The 23,848-nt window shown below is 39.6% G+C and overlaps 1 non-coding gene across 1 annotated transcript; it reads left to right on the top strand.

Annotated features, from left to right (window-relative positions):
- The first annotated feature begins 11,795 nt into the window (after nucleotides 1–11,795).
- Nucleotides 11,796–11,902, top strand: LOC141625800 (small nucleolar RNA R71). The gene has a single exon (XR_012535553.1). It is a non-coding gene; the product is annotated as a small nucleolar RNA R71 (small nucleolar RNA).
- The last annotated feature ends 11,946 nt before the right edge of the window (nucleotides 11,903–23,848 follow it).

The raw sequence follows: 23,848 nt of genomic DNA, 5'->3' as shown, positions 1-23,848 counted from the left end.
GTCGGATTGCTTTAATTAATTGGATCGCTTGAGCTGCTTAATTGGATATTGCTGATCAGGTAGGATAACTATTCAACTGGCTGTGTTATTGTTGTATTTCACATGAGTTTGTTGGCTGGAGTATGTTGGTTTTGATTGTGGTGGAGTGTTGTTGTAATATTAACAGATTTATTCTGGCAGACATTACTTATAGTAATGTGGAGTGGTTAAACAGATTTATTCTGGCAAACGATATTTATCGTGTTTACTCGAGGCAGGCCCCAGATGGGTCTACAGGCCATCTGGTGGATATTACTCAACGATTAGTTGAGGCAGACATTACTTTATGTTAATGTAGTGTGTGGTTACTCACCTTCGGGTTGAGGCTGCCCCGGCCAGGGATTGGCGGGATGATTAGTGTAACGAGTAGAGCTCCGCTGAAGTGTGCCAATAAGTCATATATTGCGGAGTTATATTGTCGTGGTTATTTACTGTTGTTAGTTATTCTACTCAACCTTGTGGTTGACCGTGTATTCGTGAACACCTGCGGTGAACCATAATGGGGAGCAGATTTTATAGGTACTAAAGATTAGCTGACTTGAGAGCTTATGGGAATACGTGAGGACTTGGCCAATCTACCTAGAAGCCTAGACCACATAGAATGTTTAATCCCTTAATTTATTTCTGTTGCGAGTTGTATTTATTTTATATTAAGTTTAGTTGGTTAATTTGTAATAAATATGTAATCGCTAACTTTTAGTTTAAAGTACTTTAGTGAGTTGGTCTTTGTTATTCACTACCTCTAGAAACCAAGATGGTAACAGTTCTATTTATTTGGGAATGTCTAGCTAAAGGCTCCTGAATAAATGGGGGTGTTACATTTATAAACTTGTGCATTCGTTCTTTCGTTATCGCTATAAGATAATAGTGCTTAATTGATTTCTTACTCGTTCATTAACGTGGACTTTTAGTAGAATCGTTAGTGCTTTCTTATTAGCGTAAGTTAGTCACTCGACTATTTAACGGTACTCACTTGAGTTACAACTAGGGTTAGTTGTACGAGTTGCGTTAGTAAATTTGTAAACCGTAGAAAGGTACTAAATTTATTAATCGAGAATAGTGGACGTAGGTTTCGATTTGTGAAACTGAACCACTTCAAAAATCGAGTGTGTCTCTCTTCTCTTTCGTTTGTTTCATTTTTCTTTACGCTTTCTCTTATTTCGTTAATTAGTTGATTAGTTAAAGTTTAATCAATAAACATTAAATAATTAATTACTTACAATCGAAAAAGTTCCCTAAGTTTTTTAATCCTCGATTCACCCCTCCCCCCCCCCCCCTGAGTATTTCGGCTGTTGATAGACACTTCAGGCACGCTTAGTTGGGCACCCAAATCGACACTCAATTGTGTGATGGAGTCAACTTCATGTCTCCCTCCCCTAGTAGCTTTTCTTAGCCTACTTTATTAAGAGTTGTGAACCGCCATCTCTTATATCTTTGCCCAAGTTTGGTTGTCATCTACCTCGGTGAATCTTCCATTAGAATCCATGTTGAGCACATTCCTTGAGTCATCATACAACCCATTCCAAAATTGTTGAACAAGAAACCATTCGCTTAGTCCATGATGGGATAAGTGCGACATGTATCTTTGAATCTCTCCCAAGCCTCATATAGAGACTCTTCATCTCTTTGCTTGAACTCGGTGATTTGGGCTTTTAACATGTTAGTCTTCTCCGGAGGATAGAACTTCTTGTAAAACGCAAGTGCTAACTTGTTCCATGAATCAATTCCAAGAGTGGCCTTTTCTAGGCTCTTTAACCATTGCTTTGCGGCTCCGATCAAGGAAAAAAGAAACAACACCCATCGAATTTGGTCTTGAGTTACCCCCGTTTGGGAAATTGTATAATAGTCACAAAAAGCCTCCATGCGTAGATGAGGATCTTCACTAGGCATCCCTCCAAATTCACTTCTCTCAACTAGTTGTATAAATGCGGATTTGGCAATGAAATTACCGGTCAAGTGGTTTGGTATTGGAGTACCATTTGGTAGGTTCTCCTCGGTTGGTACGGAATGAGATAAAAACTTAGGCATTGTAGGTTGATTTTGTGGTTGGTTTTGAATTGGGTTCTCCTCTCCTTCTCTTGCAAAAGGGTTGGTATACTCAACACTATCCGATTGGATGATACCAATGTCCACAAGTTCTCCAATACCCAACCTTGTCGAATTCCCTCTTAACGGTTCTTCTAATATTGGTCAAGGTTCTCTCAATCTCGGGATCAATAGGTAAAAGACCACCTTGTGATCTCCTAGACATACAAAAATCAAACAACTAGAAAATAATAAAAACTACCTTGAGGAATTTGTTGGAGTATGTGTCCTCGACAATAGTGCGATCACATTATTAAAACTCATGATAAGAATACATGAAGGGATGATTCATATTTATACATCAACTGATCAACATTAATCGGTAATGATTGGCAGACTAGAGTTTGACATTACTGTCGTTTACGGTGGTGATCAGTTGATCCTTTAAGGTCACACCTAAAGGACGATTCCCTTAATAGATAAATTAATTATTTGTATGCTGATACGGATTGATTAATTCCTTAAAATTGAACAATTTACATACGTGAGTGAGAATATGAATTTTATTGTAATTCGATTAAATGAGATTCGTTTTAGTAAATAAAATGTTATATATTACTAAAACTTTGTTTATGAAACAATTAAATTAAGAATGATCGGTTAACTATAATTACAATCTGTTGTAGATTATATTAACGTAAACCATTTATAATACCCGTCCTTTTAGGGACCCGTTGACCGACCATAGGGGCATGTTGTTGTCTTTGGGAAATCGTACAGGAGATATCTTGTGTCATGATAAGCTTTGGGTGAGTGGTACTCGATCTAGTCGAGGCTACTCGATCGAGTAGCTTGAGTACTCGATCGAGTAGGGGTCCCTCGATCGAGTAAGTCAGTTACTCAATCGAGTAGCGTCTTTTCAGCGGGGATTTATAATCGTGTTTTGGTATAATCGCAAATCATTTTCGCCTCCTTCCTCCAAACCTAGATGTCGCATTTTCTCTTTCTCTTTCTCTTCACCATAACCTCTTCCATTGGAGCCTTTGAGGATGCTTGTGCCTTGGGGATAGGTTGCTTGAGTCGGGTAGCGGTCTTGACGCCGGTATGCTATGCGTAGGTATGTCATCATTGTCATCTTTGTCGTTGTTGTTTCTTGTATGGTTGTAATGATATTAATAGGTGTTTGTACTGTTTGTATAGGTGTATTGCTTCCTTGGTTGATGTCATGTGATTGAACGAGGAATCGCTGCGGTTGGCTAAAGTTAGGTTCGCCTACTCAGTACTGTTGGTTGTCTAGTGTGTCTTTTGATATGAGTTGGTTAATGTTGTGTCGATGTGATTGATAGATTGTGATAATCGGTGGGTGTTGTGTTGTCTCGGTTGGTGTGTTTGTGATTGTTGTATAGCTGTCTGTGATATTCGGGGCGCGTCCCTGGCTGAGTGGAGTCACTTGCGGGAGTGGCTTCACACCCTTTATTTGCCCTCTTTGGAACCCACCACAGGAGGGGATCTACACATTAATGGTCATGGATTTATCGCTCAGTATGATGAGCGGGAATTTGGTGGGCACGACTGCGGTCCCCCACTGGCGGGGCTGGTCCAGTGGACAGTCGGTGACGGTGATTGGGTGGAGTATTTTTGGCTTGCGTGTGTGCTTGGTTGCGTCTATAGTATGTTGGCAGTTGATGTTGTGTCTTCCCTTAGTTATTGGCCTTGTGTGGCTGTTTCTTGTTGGTCGAGCCCTCTTGAGAGGTTTAGTTTTCGGTACTTGTCAATAGGAGCACCTAGACCAAAACAATATTTATAACTCCACAAACAACTCTACTATTAGTAAAGAGGCAAGTAAAGGTCGGATCCCAAGGGACGGGTATTGAAGCGAGATTTTCAATTGCAACTAGCTGTGTCTTGGGGTGTCACAATTTGGGGTTCGAATAGAAGATCACTAAACTAAATAGCAATGAAAGTAAACAAGCAAGATGATTAAAAAGGGATGTAAACAATTGATAAAAGGCACTAGGGTGTCATGGGGTCATAGGGGATTTATGGGAATTGATCATACAAACATATTCTCAAATTATAAGCAAGCAATTATTGTTATGATGGATCGAGTTGGTATATATCTTACAATCCTAGAAAAGTTTGGGTCCCGGAGCCGAATCGATTAGATTGTAAAACACCTACAAGTCGACTTAATCTTCCCTACTCAACTATATGCATGGTCTAATGAGACTCGAGTTGGTTTATGTCTTAGAAGTCTCATTGAAAAGATAGGTGATGGGTAAAAAATGCAAGGATTCATAGGCTCGCATTTCATCAAACATAATATGTGCATAAGTTGAGATCACAACAAGCAAGCAAATAAACTATGAAAACATATTAATTTAAGCATGAATCATCCCCCATGTTGGTTTCCCCTAATTACGCATTAACCTTAGTTAAGGAAACTACTCACTCATTATCATGTTAAACATGCTAGCAAGGTTGTCAATCATAACAACAAAGTAAAACATGATGAATAAATGAAGATGATTAACAATAATTAAAAAGGGATTAAGAGAATTATACCTACTAATGATTCCAATAATAAAGGAAAGAATAATAGAACTACTTGATGATTGATTGGACGGTTGTCAATCTCCCAATAATAACCCAAATAATCTTCAATTACCCAAAATAAAAGATGAACAAAAGAGAGATTAAGGAAATGAGATTTGTATTAAGACTTGATTAAAAGTTGATTACCAGATTAAAGAGAGATTAGATTAATATAAACTACACTAGAGATTGATAAGAAGAACATGATAATCTAATTAGACTAATGGGGTATTTATAGTGGGGATTAGGTACGCAAATTAGGGTTTACTAAGGGCTTAAATGACGATTAAGTCCTTGAGGAATCGCTCCTCTTAGAAAAATATGCGAGTCTCCTTTTTGCTAGTCTTTCCCGAAGTATGCGCATCCTTCATAGAACAAGTAGAAAACGAAATAGCTGTCACATAATCCGAGCGTCCAGGGCACGGGACGAGCGGATTGTGCGTCTTTTGGACGAGCGGATTTGTGGGGTGGATGGGCGGATTGTGGTGGTTTTAGACGAGCGTCCTTCTGAGGAAGACGCTCGGATTCCTTGTGCTGGACGAGCGTCCAGGGTGCAATCCGCTCGGATTCTTGATCAGCTTCTTCTTCACTTCTTCTTTTCTTCTTTCTTCTTCATACAATCCTTGGGGATTTCATCGGAGATGCAAGGATCTTTTCTCATCATTTACCAACTACTATAATATGTACAAAGCCTTTTAGTCTTTACTTCTCTTTGATGCTTGGTCATTGAATTCAATCAATTTAGTTCCATTTTGCCATGAAAATGCAAGGTTTGCACTCCTTTCCTACCAAGGGATCAAAACCTCAAAGAATATTAAAAAAAAAGGACTAAAGACAATAAATGACCTAAAGATGCACTAAAAAGCATGGGAACATGGCTAAATCGGGGACTAAATATGCTCAAATAATGGTCACATCAAATATACCCAAACCGAACCTTTGCTCGTCCCGAGTAAAGAGGTGACAAAAACTAGGACCGTTATTTAAACTAACCTAATAGCATAGCCGATATGAGATAATTAGCGGGTCTCACTCCGCCCCTTCAACTCACAACAAGACAACCATGAGGTAGGATGCCTTCTTGCAAGACAAGGTGGGTCTTTCCAAAATGGCGACACATCCAAACATTAAAGCACATAAAATCAAGTAATGGATGCATCTACAAAAGAATAGCCACTTTCCTCATCTAAGTGGCGGAAATTATCTACAAGGGAAGCAATTCAAGGGTACACACTCCTTCATAGATGCAATTTCTTCAAACTACTAAGCCTAGAAGGATACCAATAAATCACCTCCAAGTTGTGTCAAGCTAGGGTACCTTTGTCCTCAATTGTTAAATGCTTTCGTCGAGAGTAGACTCCCTATGGTGTTAGAAACACTTGAGCATCGCAGAATTCCCCCTCTTGCCTAGACAAGAAGAAGGGTTGTCCCCTCTCTACCACGCACAAAAATGGATACGATGGATAAAGGGATCAATAAAATTTGAGTTTCATTTGGGAGTATGCTTTTGTTTTTGTTTTTCCCCCCAATTTCTTGTGGCATATAACATTTGAGAACACTTTCTTTTTGCCATTTCTTTTGATTTTTGGCATTTCTATACTTGACAACTTTCAACTTTTTGCATTTTCTTTTGAACATTTTCAAAGTCACCCCATATGTAGTGAGGGTGCCTTATATTTGAAGCTTTAGGAGTCTATTTTTGCTCCTCTTTTCATTTGATGCAATTGCAAACTCTTTCTTTTCATTTCTTTTCATTTCTTGAACTCAAATCAATTTCTTTTTGTGCCCATTCCCTTTGATGACAAAAATGTGGTAAAACATGGATGATGGATGCATGGTTTCAAGGGTCACCTTGGAATAAACGGTAGCCAAGGAGTTATCACACCACAAGGTACTCTTGACTAGGCCTTAATCCATGGGTCAAAGGATACTAGCATGACACATCCTAGGGTGTTTTACAAATATTCTAACAAGCAAAGTCTTAGGAAGAAAAGGCATCTACTAGGGCCTATATACACTTGTCAAGCTTCCCAAGTAGACGGTTTCGCAAAATTTTCTAACATGCAACTAACATATATACATCCTAATGCATATGATTCTACCAACTAGTATGCCAAATAATCTAAATACAAGTCCTAGATTCACATTGTTTATACCGCATCAATCAAAATAAAGCCACATAGTCATTAACATAAAGAGGAAAAAGGAGATTGGAAAGACCATACCATGCGGTCTTCAATATCCTCATGTCTCGTATGTGGCGTAGTCGATCAATGTGAACAAGGATAGACAAACATAATATATACAAGTCTACACTACAAAGGAAATGAATTTGTTTTTGGATTTTCTATTTTTCTATTTTTTTGATTTTTTCGAAATTTTTGATTTTTTTGGATTTTTGAATAAAAGTTAAGTTAGAATTTCCCATCCCCACACTAATATGGGCATTGTCCTCAATGGCCAATATGATAGGAAATTATGCAAGTATGATGCATGATTTCTATACTAAATGCAAGCTATACTAATCTACACTACATGATGCATGGGTTTTTTGTTTATGATAGAGAGCGTAATTTAGATTACCTCCCGTTGCGTATGCATGTACTTCCCCAAACCGAGATAGACATTATTGCTAATGTCTTAAATTTTGGGGTAGTTCATGCGCACAAGATGCAATGCATGAAACTATATATTGTCATTTTGGATTTTTCAAATGGGAACAATAAAAAGAACGCCTCAATGGGGCCGAGGTGTTAGTCCTCATGTTGCTAGGACTCTCCAAACTATGATCAAGATAAAAATAAAGAAAACAAAGAAAGAAGTAGACAAACCTGAAGAGGGTAGGAGCCTCCAAAGTTTGCTAGTCCTCCACCATATCATGATTGTCATCATTTTTCTCCATAAAAGCGGACTCATCTCCACTCTCATCTTCACTTCCTTGATCTAGCTCACTTCCTTCATCATCTTCATTAGCCTCTTCTTCTTCATCTACCTCTTCATTTACACCCTCATCATCAACAACCTCATCATCGACATTCTCATCTTCACCCGGTCTTTCACCCCTAGATGTGCTTGGAAAGAAGACTTCCCTATCCGCCCAACTAGGCAAAGGACATGATGGGTCAAGTAGTCCTTTCCTAGCTAAATGAAGGAGGGGTGGATATTGGGCCAAGTATGTATCTACTCGATCATTATAAGCTTGTTTGTGCATCTCTTGCATGAGTAGGGTCATGTAGGGTCATGTAGTCATTGCCCACTTCAACATCTTTGGGTTTGAAATCTTGATATTTGAATGGGTATGGTGGTGTGACAATGGAGGAGGAGGGCTCTTCAATCTCGCCCCTTTGTTGACGGATGATGTACTCGGCGTCCTTGGAGAGTGGAAGAAGGTAGTTTGTTCGATGAGCACTTAATCGGCATATCTTGGAAGGCAAAGTGAAAGATCTAGTATCATTGGTTAGCCACCCATAGTTGGTGTCAAAAGAGTTATGCTTAACCCACTTATACTTGTAAATCATGGCATCCATGTCAATGAGATGACCCCCTTTGATCGCCACATAGTTTTTATCCTTGTTGAAATTTGCGTCAAAGTGCTTGGCCAAGAGAGTAACTAGACCTCCATTTACAATATGAGCGGTGCCTTCCTTGCCATAATCAACATTAAGCCATCTTTCCATCAAAAGCCTTAGAGCATTGTAGGGCTTGGTGAATTCCCTTCCCACATTTAAGGCCGACTCAAGTAGAACACAATCGAGCTTTGTAAAGTGATTAGTGCCTTTTCTCGCTATTATGGTATTCCCGATGACCTTGTGCCACACTCTAATGCCCGGATGGTGGACTAATAGAGCGCGACAAGCATGAAAGCTCACAAATTTCTTCCCGGAAATCGCCTCCCAAAGAGGAGCGGGGTCATACTTTTCGGGCATCTTGTGATAATATGGTGTATCACTAAGGCCTAATACCTTACTCAAAACATCAAAGGTGATGCGCCTATTCACACTGGCAAGACGAAACTCGATGTATTCTCTAGTCTCTACCTTAGTCACTTTCAATGAACTTAAGAATTCAAAGGTAAGGGAGGGGTATGTCAATTCTCTTGTAGTAAACAATTTACCCAACCTCATGGCTTCAAAGAAGGCTTTTGTTTGTTCAAAGACACCCAATTTGTTCAAGGCATCTTCACAAATGAATTTGTGGGCAAACCGGCTTTCTTAGCATACTTGGCAAATGTATCCCTATGGGAGTTAGAAATGAAAATTACCTCCGGATAGTTGGGTAATTGAGCGATTTCTGGAGTTGTTGATATTTTTGCTTCCAAGGGAGGATCTTATTGTTGTTGAACTTCCAAGTTTGCATTAGAGACCACCATAGCCATTGAAGCTTTCTTTGCTTGAAGGCTTTGTTGCCTTTTCGAAAGTGTCTTTGCCTTGAGTGCCTTTGTTGCTCCTTTTGTTCTTGCCATTGTTGATCACACCAAGAAAAGATTGAAAACCTTCAATTTCTAATTATACCCAAATCGATTTAAGATGAAAGGATTTGTCTTTGTATTTCAAAAATCGACTCATAGGTTGAAGATTTTGGTGCTTGTATTGATTATTGTTGCAAAAGGAGTGATTAATTGTTGTTGTAAGGAAGTTTGGATTTGATTTTGTTGAATTTGGTTGAGGAAATTTTGTTTTTGGTGATGGAGAGGATGAGGGTTTTGGGGTTTATGGGTAGTGTTTGAATGAATGAAATGAATGTGGGAAGGGGTATTAAAACACCCGAAAAATTCAAAACTGCAGGGGGAAGACGAGCGGATTCCCATCGGGACGCTCGGATTCTGCTCAAATTGGCTTCAGGAAAACTCGCCTAAAGACGAGCGTCTTTCAGTTAAGACGAGCGGATTCTGCAATTCAGGACGAGCGGCTTTCCTCAAAGACGAGCGGATTCTCTTACAGGAACTTTTCTTAATATGCACTGGCAAAAAGACGAGCGTCTTTCTACAAAGACGAGCGGCCTGTTTCAGACGAGCGTCTTCTCAGATGGGATGCTCGGATTCTCTTACAGACCAAAATTTTTCATTTTGCAGCTCATTTAGACGGACGGATTCTTCCACAGACGCTCGGATTCCTATAAGACGAGCGGATTACCATGAAGCCGCTCGGATTCCACCTGGTCTACCTGGATTCAGGTCCATCCGTGCACTTGCATATCCCGTGTCATTTTCATTCTTCAAATCCCGTGTTCTTCATTGTAGGGGCACTACAAAGGAATGAATAGCCTAGACAATTGCTATCCCCACACTAAGCTAAAGCACTACACATCAATTGAAATTATTAGTCCCTCCCTCACTTCTCTCAAAAATGATAATTATCTTGATGAAGGCTTAAAAATCCAAAAATGACAAAAAATACAATACAAGAATTGAAATGCGAGTTAGGGAGTTAGAAATATTTACAAATGGTGGTTTGGAGAGGACTCCACCAAACTCTCATCCTTAGTGAGATGTCATGGGGTCATGATCAAGGTGTTGTTGATGTTACTCAACACCTTGAAGAAGTAGTCAAAAGCTTGTTCATTATCATGATAAAGATCTTCAATAGATCTTTGCACTTGTTGTCCTTCATGTTGGTCTTGATCGATAGCATTACCAATATAAGGATTGAAAATCCCTTCAAACTCATCATCCCAAAGACCACAAACTTCGTCTACTTGATCATTAAAAATCTCTTGAGTTTATAAAGACAACTCTCCTTCTTTCTTGTTTTGGCCAATGAGGCCATCCTCTTCACTTGTCATGGGTGAGCTTTTCAAGCTCTCTTTGTTGCTATTCTCTTGCTCTTTTGATGTAGCATCATCAACTTTCTTTTTCCATTGGAATTCCGACTTCTTCCTATCATCCTTCCGGCTATAATGATCAACCATAAAACATGGTTCATGCAAACGGGGAGCTCTCATGGTCTTGTCAAGATTGAAAGTTATGCTCTCATCTCCCACCTCTAGAGTGAGCTCTCCATGCTTCACATCTATTACCACACCCGCGGTGTGCAATAAAGGTCTACCTAGAATGATTGGAATATTGGAGTCTTCTTCCATGTCAACAATGACAAAGTCCATCGGGATGAAAAATTTCCCAACTCTTACGGGAACATCTTCCCATATCCCTAATGGTGTCTTCGTCGATCTATCGGCCATTTGGAGTGTGATATTGGAGCATTTAAGCTCTCCCATCCCTAACCTTTTACTTACCGAATACGTCATAACACTCACACTAGCCCCTAGATCACATAGGGCTTTGTTGATCGTTGTGTCGCCAATGGTACACGGTATTGAGAAGCTTCCCGGATCTTTAAGTTTTGGAGGTGAACTCCCTTGAAGGATTGCACTACACACCTTAGTGAAGGCGATAGTTTCAAGCTTCCGGATCGAGTTCTTTTTCGTAAGGATGTCTTTCATGTACTTTGCATAGGCCGGCACGTGATTGATTAATTCCGTGAAAGGAATCGAGACTTCCAAATTCTTCACAATTTCCATAAATTTTCCAAGTTGGTCATCAAATTTGGGCTTGGATTGACGACTTGGAAAAGGAAATCAAATCACAATGGGTTCCTTCTCCTTGGCATTGTCTTAATTTTTCTTTAAAACTTCTTCTTTTGATGGTTCTCCATCCTTGGAATTTGGTGTTTTTATTGTAATAATTGGAATAAGGGGTACCACTCTTGTATGCTTGAAAAGCATTCACTTGTTCACTTGTTCCCCTACATTCACTTTGGTCATGTCCCAAAGTTCCACAATTCTCACATATCCCGCTTGGGATTGATGAAGATGTCGTCATGGAATTAACATGTTGCTTTGGTGATTTTGAGGCTTCTTCAAGTCTAGCCATAGCTTTTTCGAACTTCAAATTGATGATATCAATATGAGCACTAAGTTGAGCACCCAATTGAGTAATAGAGTCCACTTCATGCTTTCCTCCTCTAGCAGCCTAGCGAGGTCTACTATATTGTGAATTATGGACCGCCATTTCCTCAATCTTGTTCCAAGTTTGATTATCGTCAACTTTGGTGAACATACCATTTGATCCCATGTTGAGAATGTTTCGTGAGTCTTCATAAAGACCATTCCAAAATTGTTGTACCAAGAACCATTCGCTAAGTCCATGATGAGGACATGAGCGACAAATTCCCTTGAATCGCTCCCAAGCTTCATACAAAGATTCTTCATCTCTTTGCTTAAAGCCCGTAATTTGAGCTCTTAGCATGTTAGTCTTTTCTGGTAGGTAGAACTTTTTGTAGAAAGCTAGAGCCAATTTCTTCCAAAAGTCAATTCCGAGAGTAGCCTTATCAAGGCCTTTCAACCATTGTTTCGCAGTGCCAATTAGAGAAAAAGGAAATAAGACCCATCCAATTTGGTCTTGAGTTACACCGGTTTGAGAAATCGCATCACAATAGTCACAAAAAGTCTCCATGTGAGAGTGAGGGTCTTCACTAGGCATCCCCCCAAATTGGCTTCTTTCGACTAATTGGATAAATGCGGGTTTGGCAATGAAATTTCCGGTTAAGTGTTGAGGTGTGGGAGTACCATTGGGTAGGTTCTCCTCGGTTTTTACGGAATGTGATGAAAATTTAGGCATTGTGGGTTGATTTTGTGTTGGATTTTGTGTTGGGTTCTCCTCACCTTCTCTTGCAAAAGGGTTGACGAACTCAATAGTATTTGGTTGAATAACTACAACCTCACCAATACCTATCAAAGTTCCTCTACCAAGTTTTCTATTGTTTGTCAAAGTCCTTTCAATTTCATGATCAAAGGGTAACAAGCCCTGTGATCTTCTAGACATGCAAAATATCAAACAACTTGAAAATAATTAGAACAAACCTTGAGGATTTTTACTTCCCCAAGGCAAAGAAAGACACAACTAATAACAATCTAAGAAAATCTAAATCAAGTTAACACCGTCCCCGGCAACGGCGCCATTTTTGGTCGAGCCCTCTTGAGAGGTTTAGTTTTCGGTACTTGTCGTTAGGAGCACCTAGACCAAAACAATATTTATAACTCCACAAACAACTCTACTATTAGTAAAGAGGCAAGTAAAGGTCGGATCCCAAGGGACGGGTATTGAAGGGAGATTTTCCATTGCAACTAGCGGTGTCTAGGGGTGTCACAATTTGGGGTTTGAATTGAAGATCACTAAACTAAATAGCAATGAAAGTAAACAAGCAAGATGATTAAAAAGGGATGTAAACAATTGATAAAAGACACTAGGGTGTCATGGGGTCAGTGGGGATTCATGGGAATTGATCATACATACATATACTCAAATTATAAGCAAGCAATTATTGTTATGATGGATCGAGTTGGTTTATATCTTACAATCCTAGGAAAGTTTGGGTCCCGGAGCCGAATCGATTAGATTATACAACACCTACAAGTCGACTTAATCTTCCCTTCTCAACTATATGCATGGTCTAATGAGACTCGAGTTGGTTTATGTCTTACAAGTCTCATTGAAAAGATAGGTGATGGGTAAAAAATACAAGGATTCATAGGCTCGCATTTCATCAAACATAACATGTGCATAAGTTGAGATCACAACAAGCAAGCAAATAAACTATGAAAACATATTAATTTAAGCATGAATCATCCTCCATGTTGGTTTCCCCTAATTACCCATTAACCCTAGTTAAGGAAACTACTCACTCATTATCATGTTTAACATGCTAGCAAGGTTGTCAATCATACCAACAAAGTAAAACATGATGAATAAATGAAGATGATTAACAATAATTAAAAAGGGATTAAGAGAATTATACCTACTAATGATTACAATAATAAAGCAAAGAATAATAGAAGTATTTGATGATTGATTGGAAGGTTGTCAATCTCCCAATAATAACCCAAATAATCTTCAATTACCCAAAATAAAAGATGAACAAAAGAGAGATTAAGGAAATGAGATTTGTATTAAGACTTGATTAAAAGTTGATTACAAGATTAAAGAGAGATTAGATTGATATAAACTACACTAGAGATTGATAAGAAGAACATGATAATCTAATTAGACTATTGGGGTATTTATAGTGGGGATTAGGTACGCAAATTAGGGTTTACTAAGGGCTTAAATGACGATTAAGTCCTTGAGGAATCGCTCCTCTTAGAAAAATATGCGAGTCTCCTTTTTGCTAGTCTTTCCCGAGGTATGCGCATCCTTCATAGAACAAGTAGAAAACTAAATAGTTGTCACACAATCCGAGCGTCCAGTGCACAGGACGAGCGAATTGTGGGTCTTTTTGACGAGCGGATTTGTGGGGTGGACGGGCGGATTATGGTGGTTTTGGACTAGCGTCCTTCTGAGGAAGACGCTTGGATTCCTTGTGCAGGACCAGCGTCTAGGGTGCAATCCGCTCGGATTTTTGATCAGCTTCTTCCCTTCTTCTTTTCTTCCTTCTTCTTCATACAATCCTTGGGGATTTCATCGGAGACGCAAGGATCTTTTCTCATCATTGCCCAACTACTATAATATGTACAAAGGCTTTCTAGTCTTGTCTTCTATTTGATGCTTGGTCATTGAATTCAATCAATTTAGCTCCATTTTGCCATGAAAATGCAAGGTTTGCACTCCTTTCCAACCAAGGGATCAAAACCTCAAAGAATATGCAAAACAAAGGACTAAAAACAATAAATGACCTAAATATGCACTATAAAGCATGGGAACAAGGCTATTTCGGGGACTAAATATGTTCAAATAATGGTCACATCACTTGTTTGCTTCTGTTGTGTCTGCAGTGATCCCTTATGGTGAGCACTCGGTCTTACAGGTGATGTCTTGAAAGTTAGCTGGAGTCTTGGCAGGGATGGGTTTTTCACAAGTTACGTCAAAGATAGTTCACATAAGGATGTTGAGTTGTATCTTTTGTATTAGTAATTTTGGTTTAATCACTTGTAATAAATTTTAAATGTTCTTTTATCGACTTTTGATGATTGCTTTCCTCGGGCAACCGAGATGGTAACGCCTTTATATTCTAGGGAAGGTCTTGATAAGGCTCCTTGGTATATGGGGGTGTTACAAAGTGGTATCAGAGCGACGATTTTGGAACCTGTAACAAATGAGCCTAATGAATGTAGTGAGTCTAATAAAATGAACCTGGTGTATGTATATTGGGAGCCCCAACTGATGCTAGATTTTGGGCGAGTAGGCGCCCTCATTTCAAAATCATGGCCCCATCATGCTTAAGCCAGTTACTGGTGAAACAAAATTGTTTCAATATTGTTTCATTTTGATTCATTTTAAGGCCAAAAGAAACAGTCCAAGGAATGGTTAACAATTGAAAGTGGTTCATCGCTTTTTGAAGTATTATTCCAGCAGGCCTGACTTCCAATCTCTATATCTCAAGTTCTAACGGTTCAAGTCATACGATTCCTATGCCATTGGAAAGCTTAAGGTCTTATCTAAATCAGGGATTTGGAATTACCATCATAGATATTTTATATCTTGAGTTATGGTCGATGCAAACAGACTACGCATTTCGGAACAGCCCATGACCTATGTGCACTAAAGGTTCAATATATCAAGATTTACTCAATGATTAAGGTTTATTCCTTTTGGAGATGAAATCTAACTCATTTAGCTTTCCATTTAGCTATCATTAGCCCTTAAATTCATTGTAAGCTATGAGATATGCCCTCTACAAGATGCGCCTGGTTTCCTGAGACTGCTGTCAAGCCCGATTTTTGACATCATCACAATTCAAGGTCCAACTCCAAATATGTCTAACAAGATGTGCTATTTTATGACTCTACACCCTTCTATGATGAGTATAGAGTATTTTTGTCTAAGAGATTGTGTCTTGGGAAGGTGATAATCATAAAGGAAGGCAAGGAACAAAACCAGTGGCCCCTTTTTGCACGGTTTGCAACATCAAGGACAAAGGTCGCTTTCAAGCTTCCCAATTTGTCCAAGACAATCCCTTGAGTTTTTCTTACATGCTCTAGCTCTTATAAACCTTGGTGGCCGGACCCTTGAAGCTTCCAAAAGGGTTTTCCTCTATGTTTACATCATCCTTGTCTTACTAGTTTACTTTCCTTGTTTTTAGCTTTTGATTTTTAGCTTGTGTAAGAACTTGTGTAAGGCTTTAGGGCCACTTTTGTACCGGTTTCTAGGGTCTTTTGGACCGTTAGATGCTAGGATTAGATGGAAGGATTGGATTGCTTGGCTTGGACTATAAAAGCAAGGCTTTTCCTCATGTAAAAATCAGATTGGATGAATTAAAGAATGAGTAAGAAACCAAGTGTTTTCTTCATCAAAACCTATTCTTTGCTGAGTGCTTGAATAGTCCTCTTTTCTTAGTGCTTGAGGTTTGGGTAATTTCTTTGCTTAGTGCTTGAAATTTCCCTTAGGCTTAATCTAGTGGCTTAGTGCTTGGATTAAGTCATATCCCAATCACATCCTTTACTCTATTCGATTGTAGAGTTCTGGAACCGTGGTTATAAACAGTTCTGTCGACTGTTCGATTGCAGTCCTCGGAGTTTTTGTTAAGTTTTTAGTCGTTTTTATCACAATTAAATAGTCCATATCACTGTCCAAATCGAGTCAGTTTCGACCAAAATCCGAGTCTTGAGGGTTTTACTTCAAATTGGTTATCAGAGCAAAGGTTTAACACAATTCCATTGTTGTGTTAGTCTTGGGTTGGTAATCCTTCTTGTGAGTCCACAAAACCTCAACTACTTTCAAAAACACAAAAACAAACCCAATAAGTGAAGAGAGTTTATCAAAACTTTGGTTTGTTGTTTGAAAAATCTGTTTTTATTAAAGTGTTGTCATTCGGTTTTCCCATTGGAAAATCAGTACCAATGGAGTATGTTCCTTATATTCCATGCTCAAAGATTGAGCCTTGTGATCTTGGTTCCACTTCCAAGTCCTTACAAGCAACTAAGGTGAAGTTGCAAGCCCAAATAAGAAGGCTTAAAGGTGATGTGCCTACAAGGAGTGCAACCGGTTGTCATGGAGTTCCGAGGGAGCCAAAACCACCAGATTTAAGCCGTGGAGAGCACCACTTGCTCCGTGATTGTCCTAAGTCCTCTCCCACCCTTAGAGACAAAGGTAAAACACCATTACTTCCTTTTTTAATGGTGAAAACAGTAGGGCCTTTGTGTCTTGGTTATATGAGGTTGAATGCTATTTTAAGGGCAAGTATTTTTCGGAGGAAAGGAAGCTTGAGTTGGTTGTGTCTTGTTTAAAGGGTAGTGCTTTGTTTTGGTATAATGCTCTTAATTTTGCAAGGATCGTGAAAGGGAAGGGTAAAATTAGGTCTTGGTTTAAACTTGAAAAGAACATGAGACTAAAGTTTCTACCTTACTCTACCATGAATGAATTATGGGCTAAACTTAAAACCGTTAAACAAAATTCCTTGAGTGTTCATGAGTATGCTAGATTATTTGAGGAACTACATTTTGTGTGTGTCAATGAAGTTAATCTTTTAAAAAAAAATCAGATTTTTTCTTGGCTTGAAATCTGAAATTGCTCGAAAAATTAACTTAGAAATGGTGCATTCATATGGAGAATTGCTTGGGTTGGCTTTGGATGTTGAGAAGAGCTTAGCAAGGCCTAAAAACCATGAGGTCTTAGCTAAAGGGGTTAGTTTAGAGGTAACCAAAACAGATGGGAGAGAGGAGAGTTTAGACCAAGAAGATGTTGTGCCATGCTTGAACATTACTTGTCCTAAGTCTAAACCCCTTCAGCCAAAAGTCATTAGCATTTGTGGTGAGATGATTAACCCATGTAGTGCTACATTTGAGAGTCCATGTTTTGAAACTAAAACCCCCTTCAACCCAACACATAAGCCTACTAGTGAGGAGGAGAATAGCCATATCCTCTCCCATGTGACCATCAATGAACAAGCAACTGATTTGGAGCCGAGAGATGTGATTGTCGATCAAGGACTACTTGACCTTCAAACTGTAGGGATTGGACAGTCCGTGGGCATGTTCAATGATGGCATTTGTTGGGATTCAATCAAGGATCCGGATGAAGAAAGAGAGTCTCTATATGATGGTGGTACTCACTTTCGGCCTAACCAATAAACTTTGAGCTTTATTCCAAGGAGGCTAAGAGGTATTTGGGTGAGTGAGCAAAGTAAAGTTGGGAATGGCACGACACCTCTCTTTCTATACACAATTTGGGTCTATGATCCGGGAGGAAGTCATGAGAGCCATCTCTTGAAGTGTGCTAGGCGCTTTGATAAGTGGTAAGACAAAAGTCTTGGCAACAAGTCTCTTTAATTTGAACCAACAGAATTTGAGGAGAAATTCTTTTCAAGAAAGGGAGTTTGAAACAAAATTGTTTCAATATTGTTTCGTTTTGATTCATTTTAAGGCCAAAAGAAACAGTCCAAGGAATGGTTAACAATTGAAAGTGTTTCATCGCTATTTGAAGTATTATTCCAGCAGGCCTGACTTCCAATCTCTATATCTCAAGTTCTAACGGTTCAAGTCATATGATTCCTATGCCATTGGAAAGCTTAAGGTCTTATCTAAATCAGGGATTTGGAATTACCATCATATCTATTTTATATCTTGAGTTATGGTCGATGCAAACAGACTACGCATTTCGGAACAGCCCATGACCTATGTGCACTAAAGGTTCAATATATCAATATTTACTCAATGATTAAGGTTTATTCCTTTTGGAGATGAAAGCTAACGCATTTAGCTTTCCATTTAGCTATCATGATCCCTTAAATTCATTGTGAGCTATGAGATATGCCCTCTACAAGATGCGCCTGGTTTCCTGAGACTGCTGTCAAGCCCGGTTTTGGACATCATCACAATTCAAGGTCCAACTCCAAATACGTCTAGCAAGATGTGCTATTTTATGACTCTAGACACTTATATGATGAGTATAGAGTATTTTTGTTTAAGAGCTTGTGTCTTGGGAAGGTGATAATCATAAAGGAAGGCAAGGAACAAAACTGGTGGCCCCTTTTTGCACGGTTTGCAACATCAAGGACAAAGGTCGCTTTCAAGCTTCCCAATTTGTCCAAGACAATCCCTTGAGTTTTTCTTACATTCTCTAGCTCTTATAAACCTTGGTGGCTGGACCCTTGAAGCTTCCAAGAGGGTTTTTCTCTATGTTTACATCATCCTTGTCTTGCTAGTTTACTTTCCTTGTTTTTAGCTTTTGATTTTTAGCTTGTGTAAGAACTTGTGTAAGGCTTTAGGGCCACTTTTGTACCAGTTTTCTAGGGTCTTTTGGACCTTTAGATGCTAGGATTAGATGAAAGGATAGGATTGCTTGGCTTGGCCTATAAAAGCAAGGCTTTTCCTCATGTAAAAATCAGATTGGATGAATTAAAGAATGAGTAAGAAACCAAGTGTTTTCTTCATCAAAACCTATTCTTTGCTGAGTGCTTGAATAGTCCTCTTTGCTTAGTGCTTGAGGTTTGGGTAATTTCTTTGCTTAGTTCTTGAAATTTCTCTTAGGCTTAATCTAGTGGCTTAGTGCTTGGATTAAGTCATATCCCAATCACATCCTTTACTCTATTCGATTGTAGAGTTCTGGAACCGTGGTTATAAACAGTTCTGTCGACTGTTCGATTGCAGTCCTCGGAGTTTCTGTTAAGTTTTTAGTCGTTTTTATCACAATTAAACAGTCCATATCACTGTCCCAATCGAGTCAGTTTCGACCAAAATCCGAGTCTTGAGGTTTTTACTTCAACTGGTCAAGGGGATAGTGAGTCGGGAATTATGTGCCTAGAGTGTGTGTGATAGTGATATAGAGACGTTTGTAGCGGAGTCTTTTTGGATTCTAAATGTTTATGGTCGTGATTAGAACTTTGAAAAGTCTATAGTTGAGTAGTAGCAGAAGTGGTGATGTGTTTGCAATACGAGATAGTGTGCATGATATGGTGTTGGTAATGCCTGTTCTACATGGTTGATATTAGTGACGGATATAAAAGCTTGTGAGCCTTGTATATGGTAGTGATAGTGATGGTTAGTAGGTTGTAAAATTGTTGTGGTAGTTATCAAGAAAGTATGGGAGTAAATGTGATAGATGAACGCTTGAATGCTTCCACGTGTTGTATAATTCAGTTGAGTAATCAAGTTAGTGTGTGGTAAGTGTTAGATGTATGATTAAAGTAATATGGTTAGAAGTTATTTCGTTGATGGTCGTGATAAAGTTAGATTGTAGAAATCTTGAAAGTTAATGAAGGGTTGAATGTTATATGAATGATGAGAATGATGTGCTTAAAAGTTATTTTGTTATGGTTGTAATTGTATGCTTATAAACAAAGGGAACATGTTAAGAATATGCATTAGAAAGCTGAAAGTTTTATCATATGGTTGCGTAATGGTCGTCATGGAATAAAAATGAAGAGTTGAATGAATTAATGTATTAGTTGAATTGATACGTTATACTTGTGTAGTAGTGATATGATGTGAATGATTATATTAACCAGTGCCGATATTCGAATTCATTTTTGGAATCGACACGCGTTGCTGTTTTACAGGAATCTTTAGTTAATCTTATAGATATTTCCGATCTTATACCTAACCTTACTTGACCGAGTATGAGTGCCTACTAGACCGAGTTGACCTCATTCGATCTAGTTAGGAAGCTATAACGTCGAGAAAGTTGGAATTTCCTACGAAAATTCGACCGAAAATACTTTGATTCTTGTTGGTTTGGTGCTTGGATTTGGTGATTTCTTTGCTTAATTCGTTCCTTCTTACTTGCTAATCAGTAAAGGTATGAATGTTTATCCTATTTTGATGTTTTTAATTAGTTAGACACATATAAGATGTTGGAAATTGTTGGAAATCGATTTATATGAATTAAATCTTGCTTCTAATTGTTGCAATATGATCTAGATGCTTTCCTTTAATGATTATTGTGGATAGCTATGCAAAAAACGAATCAAAATAGGGGTTTAAGTGACTCGACTTTTCTAGGGTTTGGAAATTTAGATTGATTTTTGGTTGTCTTTTGTGTGTAAAAGGATGAAAATTGGGTAATCTATGTCATATATATCATGTTTATGGTTCATTTTTGTGATTTTCACTTAAAAATGTGTCTTAAAACTCCGTCTTAAAAGTGCCCCAAACTGAAATTCGTCTCATGTTGTTGTGAAATTGGTTTATATATGAGGATGTTTTGAAGGTTTGAATCCTAAAAGTAGTAGTGGTTATGTTAATTCATGCTAAATATGTCAAAATTTCTACAGCTGTAGAGACCGTCTGATGACTAGAATTTAGAATTTTACTTAAAAATTTTGGATTGATGGTGATAATGTGTACCTAGTTGCTTCTTTCTATGATCATCATGAATTGCCTTGTATGTTTTTCATATATATGTGGTTGTATATTTAAGTTATATGTTGAAACAGATGTCGAGACCAACAGTGGGAACCCGACAGAGCAAGAGAGGGAGGGCTTCTGAGGCAGAGGTAGGAGAGGGGAGTGGACCGGTAGTTCCGGCTGTACCCGAATACCCCTCTGTAGTCATTCTGGATTTCACACAAATGAAGAGGTTTGTGGCTTTGCAGAGCCGTAAGAAGAGACCCACCCACTGTATAGACACGACCCTTCTAACTTACTTGGAGATTGAAACCGACGTTAGGCATATTTTCGAGACCTTGGGGATGACTGGGTTGTATCACCTCCGTAAGCACTCCTATGCCTTTTTGACTCTTGAGTTCATGAGCTCGTTTAAATACGAGGCGGTTCAACAAACTGTGGAGTTCCGCCTTATGAACACCAACTTTATCTTGACCATGGACCTGTTTGCTTCTCACCTTGGTCTTGTTAAACCCGCCAAGGGAGCTCTTCGGGACATACCCACGGAGTGTGGGGTTAGTAGTCTTATGCCTTGTCTCACCGGGAAACCAGCTCCTACTTCAAGTAACATGTTGATTAATGATGTTCAACATGTCACTTTGAATATCTTCTTCGTGCTTTGACATGTCATCTTTACGAGAGAAAGGATGTGAGTAAGTTGAACTCACATGATTTGATGTTGTTGATGGCGTACCTTAACCCCGAGCGGTCTCAGAGAGTTACCTTTAGTGCCCCTGCCATGGTGTGTGCCAGTTTAGCGCTCATGGCTTCTTCCGACACCCGCTTCCTGAGTTATGGGGCCATTGCCACTCGGTTAGCAGAGAGACTGACATCCTTTGAGGCCTTCTCAGCTTATACTCCTTTGACCACCACAATGCCTACCTTAGACCGGGCCTACTTCCTCGACCCGAAATGGTTGAGAACCGTGGGGGATGGTAGTTTGGCATGGAGGGTGTGGGGTTGTGGACGCGGGCCCACGGGGGTGAAAAGCGAAGGAAGCTTTTCCTCTTTGTTTGGTTGCATTTGTGGAGTCGCCACCAATTTATTGTGGAAAATTGGAAACCGTTCGAATACCTCGTGTCATGTCAAGAAACAAAGTAATGACATGAACACTAAGCACTCGTTACCCTTAGCATTCTATGTCTAGAATGACTCTCGTGGATGCCAATGAACACGGATGTTCACAGAGATCTGGAGTAAAGGGTGAGGGTACGTATTAGGAAGCTCTTTTGATCGAACATCTAATCCCGCCCACCTCAGTAGCGGCTTCTACTAATGATTAGGGAAAATTGTCTATACTCGATATATTGTCGATTTATATGCATGTAATGCATCCAATAAATTGATCCTAACATGTGATCATAAGAATGACCCTTCGTTTGCTATTCTAGTGGGTGCCCAGGCCTTGGGTGGACTACGCTGGCACTCCTCCCTTTGTGGATGAGGTCCTTCGATCTAGGAGCTCGAGCTGGTTGCTGCTTAGGACGTCGATAGGTCCTGTGTGGTACTTGGGCGAGCGTTTGGCTCGTCAGTGCTCTCGGGATGTCTTGACGGTTCCCATCGATCTGCCTCGGACGATGTTTAGGGAGCCTTCTGATGCTGAGAGGGAGGCTGACTTAGCTGGCGTTGGTGGTGACGCCCTCCTTCTTCCGGGCGAGGACTACTCGGCGTTCCTCTACGGGAGGCTGGCGTACTAGTCGGTCGTGGTAAGTGTGTTACTCTTACTTTTGATCATTTTGAGCACACGATGAATGATCATCGGTTAATGGAAATCATTTGACTTTGCAGGAGGTCGAAGCTGCGGTCATCGAGCCCCCAGAGTACCTTGAGACCCTAGAGTACAATGACGCGACGGGGATGACGATGATCTCCGAGCTTCGCGACTTTGATGCGGCGGTGAGAGATGCTGGCTTGGACGAGTGACAGCATGTGATTCGGAGGGTGAGTCTCCTAACTTGTATAATTTTATATAAGAACACATTTGCTTGAGTCTGTTGAATTGTTAAGAATGTCTTCTCTCGAAATGCAGTATGCGCCATCCCGGTTCATGGCTTTGTGGAGGGTAGCCAACTGGCTGCGGGCTACTGCCGTCGAGGGACTAGCTGGCGGTCGAGGACGTCCGGTATGAACCTTCCGTTTACTTCATTTTCGAATTTTCTAACTTTCCGTATTGCTTGAAATGATTGACATGAGCCAATTCTTATCATTTGCAGAGGGAGCGTGGGCTGGAGCGAGAGCTTGCCCAGTCTCGGGAGGAGACATCTCGTCTGCTAGGGGAGCTCGAGGGCCATGACGCCGAGATTTCTACTCTCGAGGCGAGAGTTGCGGAGCTAGGCGGCGACCAACAGTAGTTTGCTTGTTGTTTTTTGTCTTCGGCTGTATTTTGCACATTTTGTACATTTTTAGGACCAACATTTTGGACATTCGGATTTGGTTTGGGGCTCGAGCCCCCAGTTTGGTGTACATATCCCCTCTTGGTTGTATATATGATGACCTGAGTGCCTTTGCTGTTGGGTTGATTTGTTTGTACCTGCAGGTTAGCTTTGAACAGGCTTGGTAGATGACGGTTTATGCCGTCATGATGCCGAAATTGACACAGAAATCACATAGAACATACATTTGTACACATGGCCTAAATTAGCGCAAAACAAAAAATGCAAAAAAATTGCCAGAAATGACCGGACGGTAGGGAGGGCTACCCCCTAAAAAAGGAAAAAAAGAAACATATAAGTTTGAAATGTAATGTGGAACGGGAGTGAAATGATTCTCCAAAAAGAAAATTAAAAAGAAAATGTATAAGTTTGAAAATGAATAAATTAAATTGGTGAAATGATTCCCCAAAAGAAAATAAAAAAACAAATGGATTATCGTGCTAAGA

This window comes from Silene latifolia, chromosome X (genome assembly GCF_048544455.1).
Source record: "Silene latifolia isolate original U9 population chromosome X, ASM4854445v1, whole genome shotgun sequence".
Taxonomy (NCBI): Eukaryota; Viridiplantae; Streptophyta; class Magnoliopsida; order Caryophyllales; family Caryophyllaceae; genus Silene; species Silene latifolia.
Note: the sequence above shows the minus strand (reverse complement) of the source record. Positions and strands in the feature narration are given on the sequence as shown.